The sequence below is a fragment of the Globicephala melas genome, chromosome 8 (assembly GCF_963455315.2).
Source record: "Globicephala melas chromosome 8, mGloMel1.2, whole genome shotgun sequence".
Lineage (NCBI taxonomy): Eukaryota > Metazoa > Chordata > Mammalia > Artiodactyla > Delphinidae > Globicephala > Globicephala melas.
In genome coordinates this window covers 101,660,276-101,683,793 of record NC_083321.1, presented here as the reverse complement: position 1 = coordinate 101,683,793, position 23,518 = coordinate 101,660,276, and positions in this window count along the sequence as shown.

Sequence of the window (23,518 nt, the reverse complement as noted above, 5' to 3'; positions counted from 1 at the left end):
ACCAATTTCTATATTAATGAGAATGCTTTTGACTGTAATTTTTTAAAGTTTTATTAAAACTGGTTTCCCAAAACTCAACATTTATTGTCCAACCTAACCAGAATGTCTAAGGATTATTCAGGCTTTGGGCACAGTTGGATCCATGGATGCAAAAGCTATCACCGGATGCTGATTTCCTCTATCTCTTGGCCCTGCCCCTCTCTCTATGTTGGAATCATTCTCAGTTAGGTTCTTCCCCTGTGTCAGGAAGGAGGGTTTCTGGCAGCCCCACGTCTACATTTTTATGACTTGCTATCCAACAGGAAGAGAGACCATCTGCCTTCCATATCCATATATCAAATCTATCCAAAACTCCCTTCTAGTGGAATTGCTGAGGTCACATTCTTCCACTTGCATAACTCATGTTATTCAAGGGAAGGACCACTTGTGATTAGATAAGTCCCCCTCCTGTGTCCAGGGTGGCAGGGTGTCTTGGCAGATCCATCAATATCACGTGGAGGTTGAAAGTAGTTTCACAAGGTAGAAGCCCTGGGATGACAAAAGAATGTTCTCACTGCAGGTAGGAAAGAAGGGAAGTTTGGCCAAGGCCAGGTTTGGCTACTGCATTGTCCCCTATTCATAGTATCATTTAAGCAGCTAACCTCATCTTGCTCTCAAATACTCAACAGCCAATTTATGTTATGTGGGAAGATGCATTTGCCCAGTAAGTGAAAACAATCATATGGATGTATCTTAAAGAGTTTTTCAGATGAATATTGCTTTCCAAGTGTGAAATGTTGTTATGAGAAATCTCTGCAACTTGAAGTTAATTTATGCAAAGGGTAGGTGGGGGTTAAAGCAGCAGTACACAGCTATTTCCCAAGCTGTCTTTTTCACAGCTTACATCAAAAGACCTTCCCTAACTCCCCCAAAAGGGAAAAAAAAACTCCACCACAGAATAAACCTCACTACTATTTTCTTTCCCAACAATAATGCTTTCCATCTTCCTGATTTTTCCAGTGAACAGATCATGTGAAAGCATTAATGATTACACAATGCATGGGGTTAGTAAGGTAAGTGGAGCTCATAATTACCTCATTTACATTCTTTTATTCGCTGAAACAGAATTCTTAATGACTTTTATGTGAAATGCAGGGTAATCAGCACAAATGAAGCTCTCTGGTGCAGGATGGAGAAGTGAGCCAATTCTCTGGCTCTCAGCAGAAAATGCCTGATGAATGGTCTAACCAAAGAGCCCAGATGGAGGTCTGGGAAGTTATGTTTTAAGAGACCAAACAAAGATGTCCTACTTTAAGAGACCAGCGCAACCAGGTTGAAATCTAAGGAGCAGGGCTGAAAGGCTGAGAGAACCAGTGCATTCTTACTATTCTCTGACTTTCTGAAGGAGAAATAACTAGCTTTCTTTGTTCAAAATATGTGGGATAAAGGAAACTCATCTGTGAATGGAGAGACCTGTGTTCCAGTCCCAGCCTGTACACAAGCTAGTGGTGAAATGTTAAATAAATCACTTCACCTCTCCACATTGAAAATTGTCCACTTATCAGACAAAAGGTATGCACTTCAGAATAACCTAGGAGAACTTCCTTAATGAGGAAGTTCCTTCATTTGGCATTTTCTAGACCTAGTAGTTCAGTATTTCCTGGGAAACAGTTACAGTCGCATTTTGAACAAAATCCCCACCTGATCCTTAAATGACCGTTATGCAAAATGAAAACCTTAAAAAAAATCAATTCATGTGAGCAAGAAGCTCTTTAGGTGAAACATTCTTGACATTCAGAAAAAAAAAATCTCAAAATATAGGAAGGATATAAAGAGTGACCAATTAACAAGTGTACCTATGACAGCATGGGTATTAAAAGACAAAATGAAATATCTCAAATATGCAGCAGTCACACTGAATTATAGTGACAGTATGAGCCAGCCAGTGTGGAAGACAAGATCATTTCCTGTCATTAAGGAACCCTAACACTGGAGGAATCTCCTATAAGAAGCTGTAATCTGGGTGGGCTAAGATGGGTAATCATCTGTATTGACACTTCACCCCAATTTCTGTACCTCTCTTATGGTTCTTAGAGTAATCAGCTTTGTACTCCAGATTTTAATACCACTGAGGGCTTGGATCTCAACCTACCCACCTTCTGCCAATGTTTAGAGACTGTATAAGTAAATTTATGTGATTTCTATATCCTTTCCACCTCTAATATATCATTTTAATGTTGGAACATGTGTTCAGGGCTGACAGATATTCCAGTTGTTCTGGAGATATTCTAGATGTTTCATGAACGTAATGCCGATTTTGAAATGTTGGGAAGTAACTTAAGATCATTTTAGGACACTCAAACTTGTGAGGCCCCAAACATTGTGAGCCAAATTTTATTCTATGCATCTCTGCAGTAATAATATGCATTAAGAAAACCTATCCTGACATTTTAATAAATAATCTCTGACAGTTAATTTTGTCTACATACCTTTAAGAGCTCTGAGAGGTAGGGTGTGACTAGTGTCTCTTCTTAATACCCCTAGCCTCCATGATTTTATCTGAACTGTTCATGGGCTAAATTATGAGCATTTATTTTCATTGAGGCAAGTGGTATCATCCATGTGTGAGGAAAATGCACTACTATAGCATAGTAACCCAAGAAGTTAATAGCTCAGTTTTTCTCTAACTAGGTAAGTGTCAACATTGCAGTTTGAATACCAAGGTTAGGATCACATTCACCACATGTCGAATCAGTGTGTTCTCCTCCCAAGACACTGTTGGAGAATTTCTACTTTATGATCAAATTTGTGTGAATGACTGTTGTATTTCTATCTTTTCCTCTGATCATTATTTCCCTCCTATTTAACATACCCCATTATATCTGCAGGGGTACATAATTTAACTGTACATTGTACATAGCCTGATACTCCCTAACTTCCTATGTCTACCAGGACTACAATGCAATCGCTTTGGTGCCCTAAAGCAGATAGATATGAGACTTGGAAGGTGGGCTTGCAAAAGGTTAGGCAGCAGTCAGAGGACCTGCTCAGGGACTGCCTGCAGCACTGACACACCAATCAACCTGTGCCAATTTAGTCTTGCTGGATGCTGAGTCAGACATGCAGAACTTGGCTGGTTCTTGCAGTTGATTATAGGAAGAAAGTCTCTGTCCTTCTTTAATGGTCGCAAGACTTTTTGAAGGCAAATACATGTACTCCCTCTCTGCAGAGAATGCATGTTCTCCAAGTGGGGCAAACATTAGTAGGAACTTTCTTTGTAGCAGCAACAACTTAAGGTGCCACGTTCAGATGCAAACCACCTCCCCTTACAAATCTGGGGCTTGTTGCAACATGGATTACAGTTGATGGTATAGGCACATAGACTGTGTCTACTCTGCAGTCCAAATACCTCAAGTGTCATGTAGCACAAATTCTCTATGACCTTGCCTAACTGGATAAGTATTTTGTGAATATCTATAGAAGTTGATAGGTTACTGTTCACATTTGTTTAGGTAAAAACTGACTTCCGTGGCATCCGTACCACTTTGCCAGGTATTGCTTCTGCTCTGAACTGCAGTTTGGGACACCATAGTTTCTTTGGGCTCTTGTGTCAGAATCACCTGTTTCCACCAGTATTCACCACTACTCCACTAGGCATGGCTGTTGTCAGCTACTACTGCATCTCCAGCTTCCTGGAGATTCTAGGTCACCACATATCAAGTTGGATTCTATGTCCAATTGAGGAGAATGTTCCTTCCCATTTGTGGTCCACTTTTTTTTAAAAAGGTCCTAAACAACAGTTGTTTTGGCTTCATTGGGTCATAGAATTCAGTGAAACAGATCTTCAAGATTTTAAAATCTTCTTTCTCCTAGGACTTAGACATGAACTTAGTGTAATGAGCTGCTGTTGGATTCAAGTAGCAGCTGCTCTTTGGTTATAAGAACGCCTGCTCTTCAACCTATGGGTTTGGGATTTCTATGTCAAGTTCCTTGTGCTTAGCTCTGTATTTCTTTAGGCTTATTTTTTCAAAGGATTCTCTCTCAGACTCTATACAAATAGACATTCCACTTGTCTTGTACATTCCTTTTTTAACTGAGCATATCGAGGTACATTCTGAACGCACCCTGCAGAACAGCAGAAAGTCTCAGGAATTGGAGGCATTAAGCACCTTCAAAAATGGGAATAAAGTATGGGCTGAATAAAGAAGGGTTTGTTTTAAGCCTTTAGAGGAAAGCAGGAGATTCATAGGTGCACTTAATTTCCTAAGCTGCCAGTAACTACTCCTCCCTTGGCAGTAGACAAGAGATTTATCCTCAGGAGAAACAAACAAGAAGGTTCACTGACAGCAGGCATAGCAGAGGAAGTAGTCTCCTTAATAGAAATAAAAGGATTAAGTGAACATCTATATAACAGGTCATGAGAATCTCCTTCCAGCCTGCCACTGCTTGTCCCTTCCTTTTTAGCCCTGGATGAATGATAGCCAGGTACAATATTTACTCCCACCTTCAGCAGCACTTGTAGGATTTTCCAATTAAATTTTTAAGGGCTTACTTTTAAATAAACACCACCTGCAGTTAACACATATTTCAGGAAAACTCTAACAGAAGAAACAAGCCAAAATACCAGAGGAAAAAACTTTGAAGTCATAGAGACACTACTTGCAGCCAAAGGGAAAAAAAAATCACAGAAGACATTATTATCATTAATGCAGTCAGATAATTTATGGCAACTCTGAAGAAAGAAGAGGATGCTATAAAAGAAAGAAACAGAAAATAAGCTTTTAAAAAATGATCACAAGAATAAAATATTTAATAGAAGAGTTAGATGATAACTGTGAGGTTATATCAAAAGACAGCAAATAAAGAGACTAAAGGAAATAAATGAGAAAGGACATGGAAATCAGGAATCGATGAAGCAATTCATATATATATGACTTAAAGGAGTTTCCAATAAAGAGCAAACAAAACAGTAGGGAAGAAATTTATAAAGTAATATTAAAAAATTAAGAATTGAAGAACATGAGTTGTGGTTTGAAATGAACCACTGAATCATTTAATTCAGCACTTTGGGTTTTAATATGTTTTATTCCAAGCCACATCATCCAAAAATTTCAAGGAAAGGGGATACATGAAAATACTAAAGCTTTTCAGAGAGAGTGGGCAAAAAGGTCATCACATACAAAAAGTGGGGAAAAAAAGGCAATAGACTTTTCTGTAGCAACAATGAAAGTGAAAGAGCAATGGAAAAATGCCTTCAAAATCCAAAACGAAATTCTATCCCAGCCAAACTGTCAGTGAAAGGGAAATAAAGATATTTCAGACATGAAAAATCTTTGAAAATATCCCGAACACCCTTTACTCAAAAATTCCTTGAGTTTGTGTGTGCAGTTAAAACTGAGGAGTAAATCAGGTAGAGGGAGAGATTAGATCAAGCAGATGACCTGCTTTTGTTCACCTAAAACTAATACAACATTGTAAATCAACGTTACTTCAATTAAAAAAAGAATATTAAAAAAATAGTCTCAGACTGACATTTGATCCAGGCCACGAGTCTGAGTTTGACAATAACATCAAGAAACAATCAGGTGAAGAGTATGGAGTTTTCAATGAAAATGTCTAAATCTTTTCAACTTTTCTATGAAATTAGTACAATATGAACATATCATTTCTTTCTTGCTTTGTGTTGTTACTGTATTTATAATAAGAATATAGGAAATGCTTATAAATAAATGACTGATTAATTTGAGGAAAAAAAAGAAATGACCTGTTTAAGGTGTTTGGGATGGGAGATCCTAAACTGACAGCTGTGCAGCAACCATGCTATGGAAGAAATTGAAAAAGAGGGAAATTTCTTGTCATTTGCAGAGTATGATTATTGTAAAACTGAAAAATTTAAGAAAGCCAACTAAATAATTATTAGGAATCTTAAGGAAATACAGGAAGTAACTATAGTTTTATTCTGTAAGACACAAAACAGTTTTCTTGAGTTCAAAGAAAAATTACTTAGGCAATAAATGCAAAATGAGATACCATGAACAAAGTCAGAAAAGACAAACTACTTAGCAAAATAACTGTAAATTTGCATGATTAAAACTACTCTACTGAAGGTAATAAATCAAACTTTGGTAAAGAGGAATATATATCCTCTTACTGCATAGGAAGAATCAATATTCAGAAGATTTTAATTCTAAGTTTCATAATTTTAATGGAATCCATTAAAAATGCTGACTGGTAATATATTTGTGAAAGTTGATTAAAATTAAATAGAAAAATAAACAAGTGAGAATAGCCAAGGAATTTCTTGAAAACAATAATAATCAGAAGAAACTTACAAATTACTAGATATTAAAATTATTATTAAACTGTAATAAGCAAACAGTTTTTACTGAGACATAAATTGATCAATAGAAAAGAGCAGATCCACACAAACATAAAAACATGGGGGATTTAAAGAATTATAAGGGCCATATTTCAGAGAAACAGAGAAAGATGGAATATTATTTTAGTAGGAGTACATCAGGGTGTTCACATTCCTCACCACTAGTTTCCTCAGTTATTAATATCTTACAGTTATATGGTACATTTGTCACAATTAATGAACCAATATCAGTACATTATTATTGAAGTCCATATTTTATTCTGATTTCCTTAGTTTTTATCTAATGACTCTTCTGTTCTAGGATATCACATTTCAATTAGTCATCAGGACTCTAGCTCCTCTGGGCTGTGACAGTTTCACATACTTTCATTGATTGTAATCTTCTTGACAACTTTGAAGAGTATTAGTCAGATAGTTTCTAGAATATTCCTCAAATTGGGTTTTTCTGATGATTTTCTCATGATTAGACTGGTTTTATGGATTTTAGGGAGGAAGACTACAGGAGCAAAGAGCAGTCTTTACTTCTTTACTTCCCATCACAGCAAATTAAGGACCATACTATGAACATGATTCACACCGTTGATATGAATATTGAAAAAGTGGTTTGTGTAGTGCCAGCCAGGTTCTCCACAGTGAAGTTATTCCCTCACCACCACCTTTTCACTCTGTATTCTTTGAAACAGAATCGTTCTGTGCTGCCCATGTTACCCAATCAGGTTCATTTTGCCAACATACTAGCAAGACAAAACACTGAGCTGCCGAGGTTTGCAGCAAAGAGGGTTTATTTGTAAGTCAACCACTAGAGGAGACAGGAGAACTAATCTCAGATCTGCCTCCCCAAAGGCAAGGGGATTGGGCTATATAGGATAATGAATAAAGAAGCAGGATGGTCCAGAGAGTGGGAAGTGTTGGGAACATGGAGAGCTGTGATTGGAAAAAGGCACACTAATCATTGTTCTGCCCAGGATTAACTAAGCTACAGGCCTCTGCAGGTGCCCAGTTGAAGGGTTGGTGCTCCTATCTAGTCTTACCCAGCTCAGCTTGAACTAGACACAGCTACTCCAAGTTCCTGGAAAATAACTCAGGCAAACGTCCTATTGTTTAGGCCACATTCTGCTTGGAGAATATGCAAGTCTTAAAAAGACCTTGATTAGTATTGGCAGGTGAAATAGATTTCACCCACAGTCTCTGTCCCCCACTATCTTTTGATCATTCCTCAATCTTGAGGAAAGAGGGGTGACAACTGCTCTGGCTACTTCCTGCTGATGGGGTGGGGGAATGTAGACCTAACAAAGGCTTGAGGAATGAAACTGCTTAGCACTCATTTGAAATATTCCCTTGTTCCCATTTAACATTTTGATCCCAACAAACAAATACCATCTATGCATCAGCTGCCAAGACATTCATAAACCCAAGATTGGTAACTAAACTACAGACAAAGGAGGTGCCATGAGTGGGCACACCAAACACCAGACATGTTATTAAACTTTAGGCTCTTATTGTTAAGGATTTTATCTAGAACATGGTCAAGCCAGGGATTAGTGCCTTACCTTTCTACATGTTTTAGTGTCTCAATCGTTAAGTTTGGCTAAAACACTTAGATATTAAATATGGAAGGGACATAAGCTGGGAAACATAAGTACAATTTCTATAATATCCTGACCAAGTAGAACCTTGACAGGGGTAGACAAGGTCGTATTAGGTAAGGTTGAAAAAAAACTGATTACAGGCACAACCAAAGGGTCAACATGATCAAATACAGAAAAAAGTTTCAGAAGACATGTTTAACAGCTGGAGAGATTACCTATTTTTGCCAAAGTTTGAGAAATCCTAGTCACTGAATTGTCCTTCCAAGCCTTAATTTTTTTCTTGCATGTTCCTCCTGATAAACAATTTAATATCTGTTAGGATTTCACTTGTCCACTCTGGGAAGTCAGTTTCCCTTCAACTTCACTGAGAGATGGGTCACGATTAGCACCACAAAATGTCCAGTCCAGTGGGGATGGACCTGATCATCTCGATGTTTATTATTCCAAGATTTCAGTCTAGAAGTTTACTGTCTCCTCATTTAGGAGTTTCATAAAAGGGTTTTGCTATGAATCCAAAGTTGGGAATCTAAATGCAGCAGAACCCAGCTATTCCCAGGAATCCCTGCAATTGCCTCTTGGTGTGAACTGCAACCCTGGCTAGAGCTTCCCTTCTGTAAGGGAGCAAGTCTCTGTCCTTGTGAAAGTTCAAAACCTAAATATTTAACAGAGAGCTGAGAACATTTTGCCTTTTACTTAGACACTTTACAGCCTTGTTCCACCAAAAAAAGTTTGAAGCCAAAACCGTATTCAGATCTGAGGTGTCCTTTGTTTTACTAACAATCAGAATATCATCCACGAACTGGAGCAGGGCTCCCCCATTGAGTTGAGTGTCCCTCACATGGTTTGCCAGGGTTTCTCCAAACACTGTGGGGGAATTTTTTAATTCCTGAGGAAGAACTGTCCAGCAGTACTGTTTAACAGTTATATCTAACTCTTCCCATTTGAAACCAGACAACACTTGATATTTAAAATTCAAAGGTATGCAAGAAAAGGCATTCTTCAATTCCAATACAATAAACCAACAAAAATCTCCAGACAGAGTAGTGAACAGAGTGCATGGGTTAGGGACTACTGGATAAATATCTTCTATAATTTGATTAATTGCTCTTAAGTCATGTACAAACTGATGTTCATTTCTGCCATGTTTCTGGACTGGTAAAATTGGAGTATTATAAGGTGACCGGCAGGGCCACATTAAATCATATGGATCCAGATCAATTCCATCAGCTGCCCAGTCTCAGCATTTATACCTCCAATGGGGACTTTTTGTAATGGATATTGCCCCACTTGAGTTTGGGTAGTTCCCTGCCAAATTGAGTACTCTGACAGGCATGAGAGAGAGACAATTCCGATTTCTCCACCCTCAGAGACCAGAGCAGGTTGTGGGAGGGACCAAACCTGAAGCTGTGGCAAGGAAAAAGCAGCAGCACCATCATATGGGGTGAAGGAGAAACAGTCAGAGGGTTTGGATCAAAAACAAGTCATCCTCCTTTTCATTAGGATCAAGCAAAACTGGTTTCTTTGCCTTCCCTTCCTGTTGGGCCGTAACCTTACCTCTTCTTTGCACAGGTTTATTCTGGTACAATAACATAAAAGACTGTACATAAGGTATTTCATCCCATTTTTCTTCCCATTTACAAAATAAATCTAGCTGCAGGATATAGTTGTAATTTAAAGATCCATTTTCAGGCCATTTTGTTCAGGGGCCTAAATGATATTGTGGCCACACAGTGTTACCAAAAAAATACCATCTTTTTCTTTTTCTGTGGATTCATAACTGAAAGTCACCCAATTTTGAAGAATGCAGCCTAAAGGGCTACAAGAGGGAATTGAATTAACATATCCCATTTTTGAATGGGATTTTGTTTCCAGGTGTTTGCAACAATAAAATCTGTCTACATGTCCGTGCTGTGGGCAGCAAGAAGCTCAATCTCCAATAAACAATTCTTGTCAATTGAGACAATCAGACATAGAGAAACATAGATAAACAAGATAAAAGCAAACAAGACCAAAATCCAAAGCCCCAGGCCTCTAACCCAAGTATGGAATACCTTAGCAGCTATAATCTTTTATATTGTCTGCTAAAATCCCACCTGGTGGGTTTCCAAGCCAGGATATGGACAGAATTGACAGACAATTTAGGCACAATTGCGTTTCTTTTTCCTTTTTTATTTTAAACATTTACATGAACTTTATTTAAAAATTTTTATTGGAGTATTGTTGATTTACAATGTTGCATTAGTTTCAGCTGTACAGCAAAGTGAATCAGTTATACATATATCCACTCTTTTTAAGATTCTTTTACCACATAGGCCATTACAGATTATAGAGCAGAGTTCCCTGTGCTATACAGTAGATCCTTATTATTTATCTATTTTATATATAGTAGTGTGTATATGTCAATCCCAATCTCCTAATTTATCCCTCCTCTCCATTAGCCCCTGGTAACCATAAGTTTGTTTTCTACATCTGTGACTCTGTTTCTGTTTTATAGATACGTTCACTTGTACACCATTTTTTTAAACATTTTTATTGGAGTATAATTGCTTTACAATGGTGTGTTAGTTTCTGCTTTATAACAAAGTGAATCAACTATACATATATATATATCCTCATCTCTCCTCCCTCTTGCATCTTACTCCCACCCTCCCTAACCCAACCCCTCTAGGTGGTCACAAAGCACTGAACTGGTCTCCCTGTGCTATGTAGCTTCTTCCCACTAGCTATCTATTTTACATTTGGTAGTGTATATACATCCATGCCACTCTCTCACTTCATTCCAGCTTACACTTCCCACTCCCCTTGTCCTCAAGTCCATTCTCCACCTCTGCGTCTTTATCTCTGTCCTGCCCCTAGATGCTTCAGAACCATCTTTTTCTTTTCTTTATTTTAGATTCCATATATATGTGTTAGCATACGGTATTTGTTTTTCTCTTTCTGACTTATTTCACTCTGTATGACAGACTCTTATGTCCATCCACCTCACTACAAATAACTCAATTTCATTTCTTTTTATGGCTGAGTAATATTCCATTGTATATATGTGCCACATCTTCTTTATCCATTCATCTGTCAATGGACACTTCGGTTGCTTCCATGTCCTGGCTATTGTAAATAGAGCTGCAATGAATATTGTGGTACATGACACTTTTTGAATTATGGTTTTCTCAGGGTATATGCCCAGTAGTGGGATTGCTGGATCATATGGTAGTTCTATTTTTAGTTATTTAAGGAACCTCCATACTGTTTTCCATAGTGGCTGTATCAATTTACATTCCCACCAAGAGTGCAAGAGGGTTACCTTTTCTCCACACTTTTTCCAGCATTTATTGTTTGAAGATATTTTGATGATGGCCATTCTGACAGGTATGAGGTGATACCTCATTGTAGTTTTGATTTACATTTCTGTAATGATTAGTGATGTTGAGCATCCTTTCAGATTGTTGGCAATCTGTATATCTTCTTTGGAGAAATGTCTATTTAGGTCTTCTGCCCATTTTTGGATTGGGTTGGGTATTTTTTTTTTTTTTTGATATTGAGCCGCTTGTAAATTTTGGAGATTAATCCTTTGTCAGTTGCTTCATTCGCAAATATTTTCTCCCATTCTGAGGGTTGTCTTTTTGTCTTGTTTATGGTGTTTTGTTGTGCAAAAGCTTTTAAGTTTCATTAGGTCCCATCTGTTTATTTTTGTTTTTATTTCCATTTCTCCAGGAGGTAGGTCAAAAAGCATCTTGTTATGATTTATGTCATAGAGTGTTCTGCCTATGTTTTCCTCTAAGAGTTTTATAGCACTTGCACACTTTCTTTTTGGATTCCACATATAAGGGATATCACATAATATTTATCTCTGTCTGACTTACTTCACTCAGTATGACAGTCTCTAGGGATGTAAGGATTTTTCAATATTCACAGAACAAGTTCATTTCTTTAATGAGGTTACTCACCCAAAAGACATCTTCCAAACCCAAAACCACCTCTTTGTTGCAAAAGGAAACTAAGCACCCAGGGTCTGCGGCACCTCATCAGGGAAATCCTGGGGACAATCCCTGGAACAAATGAGACAGGCAGCTGATTGGGCTTGTCTACAGTCTCTCAATACTGGCAATGGGCTGATGAACCATAGGCAAAAGATCCGTCTGGACTTAACTCCTGGCTGGCTGGTCAAATTTGCTACCAAACCAGGTTCCTTCTGCCTGATGCACAGCAAGACAAAATGCTGAGATAATGAGGTCTGCAGCAAAGAGGGGGTTTATTCATGAGTAAGCCAAGGAAGAAACAGGAGAACTAGTCTCAGATCCACATCCCCAAAGGCAAGGAGCTCAAGTTATTTGTGGGATAGCAAAAAAAGAAGCAGGGTGGTCTGAAGCACGGGGAGCATGGGGAGTGTGGGGAAGGGTGATGGGGAAAAGGGCAATAATCATCATTCTTCATAGGTGTAACTAAGCTACAGGCCTCTGCAAATTGCAAAAGTCACCAAGTGGACACTCACACATGGCCAGTTGGGAGAGGGTTGGTGTTTCTATAGTCTTAACCAGCTCAGCTCAAACTAGATGCAGGTGACTCCAAGTTCCTGGAAAATAACTGGGGCAAACATATTATTGTTTAGGGTGTGAGCCACTTGGAAAACATGCAAGTCTTAAAAGGACCTTAACAAATGATGGCAGGTGAATGGATTTAAACCACAGTTTGACCCACACTTAAAGTTGAGAATTACATTCCACTGTATTTGAGAATATATACACATATTATTTAGAATTCTGCATGGGACCTTTATTTCTTCTCCTCATGTATTTAGTAAATTTTAATTATTTTTGCATTTATTTTTCTTGAGATAAAATTGACATATAACTTTGTATAACTTTGTTTAAGGGGTATAATGTGTTGATTTAATACATTTATATATTTCAACATGATTACTATCAAACTGTTAGCTAACACCTCTATGATGTCACCTAATTACAGTTTCTTTTTTGTGCTGGAAAGGTCTAGTCTCTTAGCAACTCTGAAGTTTATAACACAATATTGTTGCCTATAATCGTTGTGCTGGGCCCTAGATCTCCAGAACTTATTGATTTACTAGATGTAAGTCTGCAACCTTAAAGAACATCTTCCCAATTCCTTCACCTGCTACCCAGTGGTAACCACGATTTTACTTTCTGTTTTTATGGTTTGGATTTTTTAGATTCCACTTATGAGTGATATCATACAGTATTTGCCTTTCTCTGTCTCACTTATCTCATTTATTATAAAACTCTCAAGTTCCATCCGTGTTATCACAAATGACAGGATTTTTTGTTTGTTCATTTCTCATGGTTAAATAATATTCCATTGTATATATATGTATATGTGATGTGTATATATGTTTTTATATATACACTATATATCACACTTTTTTTTAATCCATTCATCCATTGAAAAATGCCTAGGTTGTTTCCATATCTTTTCTATTGTAAATAATGCTGCAATGAACATGGGAGTACATATATCTTTTTGATATCCTGGTTTCATTTTCCTTAGATATATACCCTAGGGTGGAATTCCTGGATCATATGGTAGTTCTATTTAAATTTTTTTTTAAAAACTGCCATATTTTCCATAGTGGCTGTATAGATTTGCATTTCCACCAATAGTGCACAAGGCTTTCCTTTTCACCACATCCTCACCAACTCTAGTTATCTCTTGTCTCTCTGGTGATAACCATTTCTAACAAGTATGAAGTGATATCTTATTGTAGTTTTGATTTGAATTTCTCTGATGATTAGTGATATTGAGCATCTTTTCATGTAACTGTTGGCCATTTGGATTTCTTCTTTGAAAAAAGAAGAAATTTAGTTTAGCTCCTTGGCATATTTTTAATCAGATTGTTCGTTTTATTGTTATTGAGTTGTATGGGTATTTTTAAATATATTTTGGATATTAACGTCTTAACCAATATATGGTTTGCAAATAATTTCCCATTCCATAGGTTGCCTTTTTATTTTGTTAATTGTTTCTTTTCCTGTGCAGAAGCTTTTTACTTTGATGCAATCCCTCTTGCTGTTTTTTGCTTTTGTTACTTGTGCTTTGGTATCATATCTAAAAAATAATTGTCAAGACTGACATTAAGGAGCTTCTTCATTATGTTTTCTTCTAGGAGATTTACAATATCAGGTTTTAAGTTTAAGTCTTCAATCCATTTCAAATTAATTTTTGTGAGTATTGTAAGAAAGGGTCTAATTTTATTTTACTCTATATGTTTATCCAGCATCATTTGTTGAAGAGATTATCCTTTCCTCATTGAGTGGTCTCAGCTCCCTTGTCAACTATCATGCATGGGTTTATTTCTGGGCTCTCTATTCTGTTCCAATGATTTATGTGTCTATTTTCATGCCAGTAACATACTGTTTTAATTACTATAACTTTGTAGTGTAGTTTGAAATCAGGAAGTGTGATGCCTCCAGCTTTGTTCTTCTTTCTCATATTCCTTTGTCTCTTTGGGGTCTTTTGTGATTCCACACAAATTTTAGGATTTTTTTCTTCTATTTCTGTGAAAAATACCATTGGAATTTTGATAGGGATTATGCTGAATCTATAGATAGCTTTAGATAGTATGAACATTTTAACAGTATTAACTGTTATGATCTATGAACATGGGCTATCTTTCCATTTCTTTCTATCTTCTTCAATTTCTTTCATCAAGGTCTTATAGTTTTCACTGTATGGATTTTTTACTTTCTTGGTAACATTTATTTCTAAGTGTTTTATTGTTTGTGATGCTATTGTGAATGAGATAGTTTTCTTTTTCAGATGTTTTCTTATTAGTGTATAGAAATGCAACTGATTTCTGTATGTTGATTTTATATCCTTTAACTTTACTGAATTTTTAAATTATTTCCAACAGTTTTTTGTTTGAGTCTTTAGGATTTTCTATACACATATAAGATTATATTAGCTGCAAGTAACAAGAGTTTTTCTTCCTTCATGATTTGAATGTCTTTTATTTCTTTGTTTTGCCTAATTTCTCTAGCTGGGACTTCCAATAGTATGTTGAATAAGAGTGGTGAGAGTGAACACCTTTGTCTTTTTCATGATCTTGGAGGAAAATCTTTCAATATTTTCCCATATGTATAATGTTAGCTGTATATGTCTTGTATATAGCCTTTATTATGTTCAGATAAATTACTTCTATGCCCAATTTGTTAAGGTTTTTTATCAAGAATGGATGTTTTATTTTGTGAAATGATTTTACTACATCTATTAAGATGATCATATGATTTTTACCTTTTGTTCTGTTTTTGTGGTGTATCACACTATTGATTTGCATATGTGAAACCATCTTTGAATTCCAGTGATAAATCACACTTGGTCATGGTGTATCAACATTTTAGTATGTTGTTGAATTTGGTTTGCTAATATTTTGTTGAGAATGTCTGCATCCATATTCACCAGGGATATTGGTCTATAGTTTTCTTTTCTTAGTTTCCTTATCTGGCTTTTGTATTAGGGTAATACTGACCTTACAAAATTAGTTTGGAAGCATTTCCTTCTCTTCAAATTTTTGTAAGAGATTGAGAAGGATTGGTGTTAATTCTTCTTAAGTGGTTAGTAGTATTCATCAGTGCAGCCATCTAATCTTAGGCGTTTTTCTGTGTTGGGAGATTTTTCATTACTGATTCAATCTTTTTACTCATTATTGATCTTCTCAGATTTTCTATTTCTTCCTGATTTAGAGTTGGTAGGTTGTACATATCTAGGAACTTATCAATTTCTTTAGATTTTCCAATTTGTTGGCATATACTTATTCATAGTAGGGTCTTAAGAGCCTTTGATTTCTATAGTATCAGTTTTAATGTCTCTGCTTTCATTTCTAATTTTATTTGTTTTACTTTTCTCTTTTTTTCTTAGTTTAACTAAACTTTTGCCTATTTTATCTTTTTGAAAACCAACTTAGTGTTTTTGATATTTTCTATAATTTCTGGTCCCTATTTTATTTATTTCTACTTTAATTTTTGTCATTTCCTCCTTTTGATAACATTGGGCTTAGTTTGTTCTTTTTCTTGTTCCTTGAGGTGTAAATTTAAGTTGCTTATTTGAGATCTTTCTCTTTTCTATATGCATTTATTGCCATAAACTTCTCTCTCAGCCCTGCTTTTTCAGCCTCCCATAAGTTTTGGTATGCTGTGTTTCCATTTTCATTTGTTTTGAGACTTTAAAAAATTTTTCCTTTTGATTTCTTCTTTGAGCCATTGGTTGTTCAGGACTATGTTTTTTAATTTCCACATGTTTAGATTTTCCAACTTTACTCTTTTTTCTTTTTTTTTTTGTGGTACGTGGGCCTCTCACTGTTGTGGTCTCTCCTGTTGCAGAGCACAGGCTCCAGGCACACAGGCTCAGCGGCCATGGCTCACGGGCCTAGCCACTTCGCGGCATGTGGGATCTTCCTGGACCAGGGCATGAACCCATGTCCCCTGCATCAGCAGGTGGGCTCTCAACCACTGTGCCACCAGGGAAGCCCCAACTTTACTCTTGATATTGATTTCTAGTTTCATACCACTGTGGTCAGAAAAGATACTTATTATAATTTTAACCTTCTTAAATTTGCTAAGACTTGTTTAGTGCCCTGGTTTATTTAAATATATGGTTTATTCTGGAAACAGTTCCCTGTGCACTTGAAAAGAATGTGAATTCTACTTCTGCTGGATGGAATATTCCATAAATGTCTATTAGTTCCATTTGGTTTAATGTATGGTTCAAGTACAATATTTCCCTGTGCATTTTCTGTCTGATGAGTTATCCATTGTTAAATATGGGGTATTGAACTCTCCTAATATTGTGTTGTTGTCTATTTCTCCCTTCAGATATGTTAGTATTTGTTTCATGTATGTAAGTGGTACTCTCATATTTGGTGCATACATATATTTACAATTGTATATTTTCTCGATCTATTGACCTCTTTATCTTTTTTTTTTTTTGCTTTTTTTTAAAATTTGGCTTGAATTCTTTATCATTATATAATAAACTTCTTTGTCTCTTGTCATAATTTTTTCACTTAAACTCTGTTTTTCTGGTATAAGCATATTTATCCTTGGTTCCCCCCCCCCCCAACTTGCATGGCATATCTTTTTCTATCACTTCACCTTGAACCTAGTTAAAGCTGAAATGAGTCTCTTGTACACAGAATATAGTTGGGTTTTGTGTTTTTATCCATTTAGCCACTCTGTGCCTTTACAGTGTGAATTCAATCCCTTTGACTTAGAGTTAGTATCAAGATGTAAGGCCTTACTAATGTCATCTTATTAATTGCTTTCTGGGTGCTTTGTTCTTTCATTGTTTCTTTTTCCCTGAGCTTCTGCCTTCCTTTATAAATTGGTGATTTTCTATGGTAGTATGCTCTGCTTCTCCTTTCTTTATCTTTGTGCATTTACTCTAAGTTTTTGCTTTGTGATTATCATACAGCTAACATAAGACATTGTATAGATAAAACAGTCCTTTATTTTTCTGTTTAGCCAAGCCCTACCTCCTCTATGAAGACTTCTTCAGTTGCTTTAACCCATTCAGTTCATTCTCCTCTCTAAATTCTTATTCTACTCACCATAACTAGCAATTAATTTTCTAAATCTTCTTAAAGGAGATTTTAGCATGTTAGTCTCCAACTAAAAATTCCTCAAATAGCACAATATTTTCAATAATGAATATATTCTGAGCATCCCACCTAGATGCTAGGGATACACAGATGAATAAAACACAGCCCCTATCCCACAGGCATTATAGACTGATGGATTATTCACACCTGGGCCTCACTAGGATTCTCAAGTTGTCTACAGAGTAAATTTCTGCTTTGCATTTAAAGTAGTGACACCTCCTTAAATATTTTCTGTTTAACTATTGGGCATTCTATTTGTTGATACTTTTATTATCTGGGGTTTTTCCACCTTTATATAGGTACAACTGCTCCACTTTCTTTAACCCTCTTGTGGCAGAATTCTTAAGGTTTCATGTCATCTCTGATTCTTACAATACACCAGGCTGGCTACTGGAAACCTTGGTTTTATTTTCCAGAAGGTGGCACTATAGCTAAAGTTTGTGGTTTCCCCTCTGCCCACAGACCCTGTCTTGTTTTCTAAGCTCACTCCTTGTCTACTGGAGCTCACACTCACCTGCATACTCAGGAGTATGCACAAGGCGTCAGCTGCAGATTGGAGATGGTGTTGGTTTATCGTTTAGGGCATTAGGGGTGCCCATAGACCTCATAGGGAGATCCCCAGGTATGGGACTTCCAGAGGTTCAGTGGTGGAACCATGTCCCTTTAATACCCTTTGATATTCTTATCTGCTGTTTTCCTGATCTCCTCCCTTCTCCGAGCCAAAGAGATCCTCTCTATTACTCCGTGTGCTGCTAGAGAGAAATGTGTTTCTCCAGCTGCATCCACACCACTGGGGTATTTGGGTACACAGCCACCCTTTCCCTTGTGGGAGAAGTCACCCAGCCTGAAAGTGCAGCCCAGTGCAGTGTTGCCTTCAGGGGAGGGGGTGGATAGTGCTGGTAAATTTCTTCTTACCATTTCTGCTGCATCCAAATGCACTTGTTTGCCTGCTTGGTTTATTTGTTGTTGTTGTTCCAAAGTTGTTCTGGGATCTCCCCTGGGGAAGGCTGGACTTCTACAATTTCTCATCTGTGGGTATCTGCCCAGGTCAGTACTACAGGTTTTTTTCCAACCACAATAAAAGGAGTTGGGGCAGGTTTGCTGCTCCATTGATTTCAGAGTCTGTACTGAGGTCTGTCTGTCTATTACCAGTGGCACACATAGGTGAGACTCCTTCTGAGGTTCTTCATATATGGTGCTGGATTCCACAACTACTGCAAAGGTGGTTTTGTTCCTGGATGAATGTCTAATTCTTAAGTGAAAAGGGAGGACAAAAAGGAGAAACAGCTTAGATCACCATGATGCTGTTGTTACTCTTTCTTTTCCCATGTATTTTTTATTCAATTATTTATATCACTATGGATTCACAGACAATTATTTTATGCTTAAGTTATAGTACAAACATATATTATTTATTTTGTTACTCAACTTGTTCCAGCATTAGCCTTTGAGAGCTCTTTTATTTGGCTTTTGTGTCCCTGTGACATTCCCCTATTACTGTGTTATTTTTGTTTTTGTTGTTTGCTTATTTGTTTTGAGCACTTCCTTACTGAAACTGCAACATGCACCAGGCTAACCTTGTGTGTTTCCTGCCCAGTTCTAGAATCAGCCATTTATCCAACAGCTCTGTCCCTTTTAGTGGAAAATGGTATTAGAAAAAAAGATTTAGGCACTGAGTTTACTCTTTGTTACTGGGACACCATTATTTTTAGACCACGTCAGCTGCCAAAGAAGGGAGAAGTATGTATGTATATTAAGCCCTCCATATATACATATTTATAAATATTTCCATATGCATTTTCATATGTATCCATCTCTATCTATGTTAAGTTAAACATTAGTTGACATGAATGTCTTCAACAGTAATCCATAAAAACATGGATTATTCTAGTAGCCTTCTCTCTTTACATATCTGTAACCTCCAACTCCAACAGTAAGAAACCTGGATTCCATCAATCTGGATCCACATACTTAATTGTTCAATTATAGTATATTTTTTTAAGAATTGTTAACCTGTACCCTCATGAGGAAAACAAACAAACAAAAAACAAAACTCCCAAATCTTTACCAACATTGCTGTAAACAGTCCTTTTAGTCATGTGTATTACAGGCTCCACTTGTGTCCAGTCACTTAGGTCAGCCCCTTTCCCCACCACTCCCTTCAGTATGGTTGTTTCATACATTTGTAATTTGTCAAAAATCATTGGATTGTACATACAAGGATTTATTTATGGTCTCTCTATTCTATTCCATTGGTTTGTATGTCTATCTTTATGCCAAAATCACATGTTTTGATTACTGTAGCATTGTAGTAGATTTTGAAATCTGGAAGTGGGAGTCCTCTAGGTTTGTTCTTCTTTTTCAAGATTGTTTTGGCTATTCAGGGTCCCTTGAGATTCCATATGAATTTTAGGATAATTTTTTTTTTATATCTGCAAAACATATCATTGGGATTTTCATGGGACTGGATTGAATCTGTAGGTTGTTTGGGATAGTATTGGCTTTTTAACAATATTCATTCTTCCAATCCATGAGTATATCTTTTCATTTATTTGTATCTTCAGTGTCTTTCATCAGTGTCTTATGGTTTTATTGTACAAGTCTTTCACCTTCTTAAGTTAATTCTAAAGTATTTTATTCTTTTTGGTGTTATTGTAAAAGGAATTGTTTTTGTAATTTCCCTTTCAGATTGTTTATTGTGTACATAAATGCAACTTATTTTTGTATGTTGATGTGTATCCTGCTACTTTGCTGAATTCATTTATTATTTCTAACAGTCCTTTTGTGGAATCTTTATGATTTTCTACTTACAGGATTATACCATGTGCAAAGAGAGGTAGTTTTACTTCTTTTTAAATGTGGATAATTTTTTTAAATTTGGATAATTTTAATTCCTTTTTCTTGAATAATTGTTCTGGCTAGAACTTTTGGTACTGTATTGAATAGGAGAGGTGAGAGCAAACATCTTTACTTTGTTACTGCCCTTACAGGAAAGCTTTCAATCTTCCATCACTGAGTATGATGTTCACTGTGGGTTTTTCATATATGGCTTTTATGTTGAAGCAGTTTCCTTCTACATCTAGGTCAATTGCTTTTATCATGAAAGGGTGTTGAATTTTGTCAAATGTTTTCCTGCATTAATTGAGGTGATCATGCTTTTTTTTTTTCTTCTTTTGCTGTGGTGTATTACATTAATCAATGTTCATATGTTGAACTCTTCTTGCATTCCAGAAATAAATCCCACTTGATCATGGTGCTTAACACTTTTAATATCTGGCTGAATTCTCCTTGTAAGTATTTTGTTGAGAATTTTTGCATCAGTGTTCATAAGGGATATTTGTCTGTAGTTTTCTTTTCTTGTAGTGTCTTGGGACTTGGTATCAGAATAAAACTGGTCTCAGAGAATAAGTTAGGAAGTGATCCCTCCTTTTCAATGTTTTGGAAAAGTTTAAGAAGGATTTGGTATTAATTCTTCTTTAAATGTTTGATATATTTGTCAGTGAAGCCATCAGGTTCAGGGCTTCATTTTGTTGGGAGATTTTGATTACTGATTCAACCCCCTTACTAGTTATAGGTTATGATATTGTGATTTATAATAAGAAGTATGTGTTTAGTTTTGTTCATGTTCCTGGCACAGAACTCCTAAAACCCTCAGCATTTACTAAGTGTTAAAAGCAATAAATGTATCTTGTCATGTTAGTGAGGTGACTTTTGGAAAAGCTGTTAGATATCCAAAGGATGGGGGCTGGTTGTCAAGGGAAACAACCATGTGATTAGAGGGTTGGAACTTTCCATCCCACCTCTCAACCTCTGGGTTGTAGGGTGGGGCTGGAGATTGAGTTCAGTCACGAATGACCAATTATTTAATCAATCATGCTTATGTATGGAGCCTCCATAACCACCCCACGCCCATCCAGAAGATAGGGTTCTAAGAGCTACAGGTTGGTGAACATGTGGAGATTCAGGGAGAATGGTGTGCTTAAAGAGCATGGAAGCTCCATAAACATTCCCACACATTTCTTTCATCTAGATGTTTATCTGTATCATTTATCATATCCTTTTATAATAAATTGGAAACAGTATTAAACTGTTTTCCTGAGCTCTGTGAGCAACTCTAGTAAATTAATCCATCCCAAAGTGGGGGTGGTGGTGGTCATTGGAACCTCTGGTCTACAGCCAGAAGCACAGGGGATGAGACTAACATCCAAAGTCAGGGGGGCAGTCTTGTAGCACTGAGACCTTAGCCTGTGGGATCTGATGTTGTCTCCAGGTAAATAGTGTCAGAATTGAGTTAATTGCTTGATGATGTAGAAACACACATGCACACACACATACACACACACACACATACACACACACACACACACACACACACACTGGATAGGTCAATTCAGATTTTCTATTTCTTCATGACTTAGTCTTGGTAGGTTTTGTGTTTCTTGGAATTTGTCTATTTCATCTACGTTATCCAATTTATTGGCTTATAATTATTCATAGTACTCTCTTATAATCATTTTCAGTTCTGTAGAATTGGTAGTAATGCCCCTACTTCCATTTCTGACTTTAGTAATTTGAGCCTTTTCTCTTTCTTTCTTAGTTCATCTAACTAAAGGTTTATCAGTTTTTGAAAACCAACTTTTGTTTCCAGCTGTCTTTTAGATCAATAAAGATTAAGAAAATCAAAAGATTTTATTTTGCCTTCATTTATTATTTTTCTGGCAACATTTTCTATCTTTAGATCTATGTCTCTGACTTATATCATTTATCTTATGCCTAAATAATTCTTTTCATTATTTCTTGCAGGGAAGTTCTGCTAGTATTGAATTTCCCTCATTTTTTGTTTGATTAATTATTTCTCTTTCACTTTTGAAGGATAATTTTATTGTATACAGAATAATTTAACATTGGTGGTTTATTCTTTTAATATTTTAAAAGTTTCACTACACTCTGTATTTTGCCTGCATGGTTTGTTGAGAAGTACATGATAATTCATGGCCTTTTTCTTCCATAAGTAAAGTATTTTTTAACTCAGGCAGCTTTCAAGATTTTCTCTTTATTTGATTTTCTGAAATTCATATATGATATGCTTAGGGATGTAAGTGTATATGTGTTTACATGTTTATATTTATTCTATGTAATTTTCTCTGAACTTCCTAAGTCTATGGTTTTGTGTCTGTCATTAATTTTGGAAGTTTCTCTGCCATATATATATATATATATATATATATATATATATATATATATATTTCTGCTCTGTCCTCTCTTCTTCTCGAATTCTTATTATTTCCATTTTTTATATTGTTTCACAGTTCTTAGATGTTCTGTTTTGCTTTGTTTGTTTGTTGTTTTTATTATATTTTTCTCCTTGCATTTCAGTTTGGGTAGCTTCTATTGACCTATATTCAATATTACTGATTATTTTCCTAAATATATCATCTACCAACGAGCCCATCATTGTTCATTTCTACTACATTATTTCTGATTACAAGAATTTCTTCTTGGTTATTTCTTAGATTTTTCTTTCTCTTTGTTTATATTGCCTGACTCTTCTTGCATGCTGTGTACTTTTTCCTTTAGAAACCTTAGAATACAAATTATAGCATATGTGATCATTCCAACATCTGTGTCATAACCTTAGTATGGTTCTGATGATTACTTCGCCTCTTCAGAATTGTATTTTCTTGATTTTCGACATGCCTTGTAAATTTTTGCTGAAATCTGAACATACCGTATGGGGTAGTAGGAACAGAGGTAAATAGGCCTTTAGTTCAACTGTAAATAGTTACCATTTTATTAAAATGATATTTCTAATTGGTTGCTTTCAATGAATAGGAATGTTATCAGTTTTTGAGATTAATATAGCAGTCTTACTAAATTCTCTTACTTTAAATATTTTATGAATTATATTGGATACTTAGGGATTAGAATACTATCCATTAAAAATGATAA